A 4,388-nucleotide genomic window follows, 5' to 3' on the forward strand; every position below is an offset into this window, starting at 1 on the left:
AGCTCAGCACCGTCCTTATGACCTGTCCCATCTGTCCCATTTACTTCCCACCCATGTGCATCACTCTCCAAACTGTCATCTTTTCAACGTCTTCCGTGCACCTATTGCTTTCCCAGCTAGCGACAACCTGGCCCCATCCTCGAATATTTATCTCTCCACACTCGGGGCTTCCAACAAAATTCCTGATTGAAGGCTTTTGCATGAAACGTGATTTTCCTGCTCCTCAGATGCTACCTGACATGCTGTGCTTTTTCAGCACCACATTCTTGAATCTAATCTCCAGCAACTGCAATACTCACTTTTGCCTAATAATCATGGGTGTCCTTAACTTCCTCTCTCTCTTTCCTGACTCAATTTTCAATAAAGTTTAGAGATCTGTAAACAATACATCAGCTACGTCCCAAGAACAGCAAGAGACATATCTTGGTTTTCGATTAATTTGCAGGGCACCTTCAGTTCAGTCATTTCCGGGGACACAACTCTTTCAGTGTCAGCATTAGGAAAGGACGTTATTTTTTCAGGAAAAAAAAACAGTTTGCCACTCACCTTTGTTTGTTTCATGCACAAGGGCACCCAGATTCTTCTGTACAGGAATTCTTTGGAGTTTCTCTTGATTTTAATAGCAGTCAGTCTTTTGTTCTTCGTATTATGTGCATGACCTCAATCGCCCGACATGAAATGGCACCTGCAAAGTTTTTGCCCACCCACCCAACCTGTCTCTATCCATTTCCAGATTCCGCTGTCCTCATCTCAATATGCCCTCCCTCCTATTGTGTATCGTCAGTAAAACAGGACGCCTTTCACTCTGCCAATTCCACCAAGTCATTAATTCAGATATAAGTCATTGAAGTCCGATGACTGACCATTCCAGCACTTTACTAATTACATTTCTACAACTTGAAAAATACGCAATAATCCAGATTCTGTGTCTTCCATTAAATAAACAACGGAAAGTCCTGGCCATTTTTGACTCAACACCGTGAACTCCTACCTTGTGCAATGGCTTTTGGTATAGTCCCTTAAGGATGGCCTACCAAAATTTGGTCAACTCTGCTTGTAATATGATCAAAGAACTCTGGCAAAGTTGTCAAGTGTGTTTTTCCATTCAACAAATGATGTTGACTCAGTTGGACTCCAATCATCTTTTCTCAACGTCCTGCAATTTCTTTCTTCACAATTGTCTCTCGCAGTTTCCAAATGACAGATAAGACATTGGAACAGATGGAAGCCATTCGTCCCATCAGGTCAGCTCAAGCTTTTAATGAGGTCATGTCTGCTTTGGTTAATACTTAACTGCACTTTTCTGCCTTATCCCCATTCTTCTTGATTCCCAAAGTGATTAATTGTCTCACCGTCTCAGCCTTGATTATACTCAGCCTTGACAGCTTCATTGCAAGGAATTCTGCACATTTGCTACTCTCTGAAAGACAGAATGTCCTCACCATCCGTGTCTTAAATGATTAAAGGTTCCCCTGAGATTAGGCTCTATATATTCTTCACAAATGTCGTTTTCTCATTAAATATATTTAGTCCCAGTCCTCTGGAGACTGACCCTGATCGTTGGCAACATTTCCTCCAGAACATCAACCCAACCATCCGCACTGCGCCCTCCCCCATCATTATAAACAGTCCATGAAAATCTCCAGTTAACCCTCTTTTTTTCCAAAGAGAAGAGTCCTAAACTCAGTAATTTCTCAACAAAAGTGGTTTTGCCCTCCCTGGACGTAATGCAAGGTGGAGGATTGCGAAGAGGTTTTAGGAAAATATCGCCAGTTGGCAGGTTTTAAAAAACACAAGGGAAAATAACAGTAAATGCATGCCTCCAGCTTTGGAAAACGTTAGAATCTCTTTGGGAAGTGAAATCAGAGGTGAACGAAGGGTGGATTGTCCCACTTAACAGAGCCAGTCTTTCAGATTTCGGACGTTGACTCTGTTGTTCTCTGGTCATGATCCGATCTGAGAAATTGAAAGGATTTTCGTTCCTGCCCGTCAGGAATTCAAAACTCGCCACGGCTACAGGACCACGAGAAAACTCGGGTACAAACAAGTTACGAAAAGGTTTCGAAGAAAGCAGAACTTTTGGTCTAGAAAAGCTGGTTGCTGTGACATGGATGTGTTTGCAGCAGGTACAGGATTGTTGCCATTTCATTACAGCGAATGTCTCAGGATTTACCTTGGAAAACTAAAACTAATAGAGGACAAAAATCACTTCGGGAATGGCAGGCTGAAGTTTGAATTCGTGAAAAGCTTGTTTTATGGATCGTGCAAAGAGTCGGTTCACCCGTCTCTGTTGCGTAATTGGTTAACGTTCATCCAATAACCAAACGGTTGGTGGTTTGGGACGTTTTATGGTCGAATCTCTCACTCCTCATATTTCATTGGTTTTCTTTCCTGCACAGCTCTGGGTTTTTAATGTGGTCAGGAAAATGTTCCCCAAACAGGAATCTTATCCAGAATCGCAAAGGAATTCCTGTATTGCTTTAATGGTTAACGTAAAGGACTGTGGATTTTGGGAATCTGAATCAAAATTAGAAAATTCTGGGGAATGTCAACAGGTTTGTCAGTACTACTGGGAGAAAACGGAGTTTTGATAACGTTCTGAAGAAGTTCGGGAATGTTAAATCGCCGTTTCCCAACTGAGATCCTGCTCGACATGCTGAGTATTTGCCTGCAATTTCCACCTTCGTTTAAGCTGAATATCCATTCCACCTATCGGGGTGGAACACCCAGACCCACTTTGTCACGACATTTCATCGATTTGAAAGCTGTGGTTTTTGAATTCAAATAAACCAAACAATGATTCACTACAGTTAAACACCCCAGGGACAGAGATTGGGCAATGAGCAGTCTCTACAGCCCGCTGAAGTTGTGGCCGAGTGGTTAAGGCGATGGACTAGAAATCCATTGGGGTATTCCCCCGCAGGTTCGAGTCCTGTCAACTACAGAAGATGGCAAAGATTGGTTTGTGTTCTGCTTTTGGAGATTCAGACCACGGCGGGAGAATCACTTCATCCAAGTCATGAATGGTGCAAATTTCTCGTGCACTCAACGAACGGCACAGATGCACACTTGCATTGCCAAATTTGTTTGGACTCATTACGACACAGCGCAAACCCCCCAGCATAATATAAAACCAGCAACACAGAAACCAATTTTGCCTTACAGGAGTCTGCAAAAGTTCGATTGGCCAAGAATTACACAAAGTTAAAATTAAGGACTTCATTTTTAAAGTAAAAGAGAGGTTCATTAACAAACCACGATTGACAATGTATTTCTATTATCCATTTTGAAGTTCCCTTCGATAATACTATTGAGATAAAACTCCCAATTAAGATTCACAAAATAACACTTATTCTCTCAAAACCAGGCAGCTGTAAGCCTCAGGCCTTAGGTCCTTTCTCCCCGTCTGAACGTTGTTCTTCTCCAAGGCCTTCCTTGTTCTTATCATTTTGGATGTTCACGTTACAGCTACCCCAACAAAAGTTGCTCTGGATAAAAGAGAAAACCGATTAGTTGAACCGGGACTGAGAGCATATTGAAGGAATAGTAAACAGCAAGATCCAGGATTTAAGTTCACCCACCTCACCATCAGCAATGTATTTTAAGCAACATTGAAATATATACAAAATAGAAGATAGCAATTAACCGCATGATGGAATCATGTTATATATCTTAGTATAGACCGAGGGAGAGCAGAGTTTGAGATAAAGTTGACAGTTTCTTCTCCGGGTTTATTCTCAATGCAGTGTTGTTGTTTCCACCTCTGCAATGTCAGACACTTTGCCATGTCTGTCTGTCTGTTTCCTGTGGAGGCCTTTATGCTACTGAAACTATATTTCCCAGGACAGGAGCTTTGTTGGATCCTTCTCGCCATTGAGGTGTAATTCCCAAGACACGGAGTTGCCAGCATTGACCTGGGGAGGACAACGTTAAAAATCACACAACATCAGTTAATAATGTATCAGATTTGTTTGAAAGTGGTACCTTTCAGAGCGCTGCTCCTTCATCAGCTAATTATTAATCAGGTTCATAAGACAAATAATTTATAACAAAAGATTCCAGTGTCATGCAACTGAAATGACATATTGAACAAACCCAGATTGCTGATAAATCTTCCATCTTTTAGAATACGTTGGAGGTTCCGGTTCAATAATTTCTAAAACCCAAAACTTCTCTTAAGTCACAATCTCTAGACAACTTAATGTTCTATTAAAAAGGTGACATCTCAGCTCGGACAATACATGAACAGTGTAACTTTAGTGTCTGTCTCTATCCCAATCTTGAGTCGGAATGGTTCAATTTCCAAAAGAAGAATTTATAATAGCTTACAAGGATTGACTGCCTGCATTGACTGTCTCTCAATTCGGTGTTTTATAGCAAAATGAGAT

General features: G+C 41.4%; 1 non-coding gene across 1 annotated transcript; it reads left to right on the plus strand.

The window, feature by feature from the left end:
* The first annotated feature begins 2,862 nt into the window (after positions 1-2,862).
* trnas-aga (transfer RNA serine (anticodon AGA)) lies at positions 2,863-2,944 on the plus strand. The gene has a single exon. It is a non-coding gene; the product is annotated as a tRNA-Ser (tRNA).
* Positions 2,945-4,388: the final 1,444 nt, after the last annotated feature.

Source organism: Hemiscyllium ocellatum, chromosome 9 (assembly GCF_020745735.1).
Source record: "Hemiscyllium ocellatum isolate sHemOce1 chromosome 9, sHemOce1.pat.X.cur, whole genome shotgun sequence".
Classification (NCBI taxonomy): Eukaryota; Metazoa; Chordata; class Chondrichthyes; order Orectolobiformes; family Hemiscylliidae; genus Hemiscyllium; species Hemiscyllium ocellatum.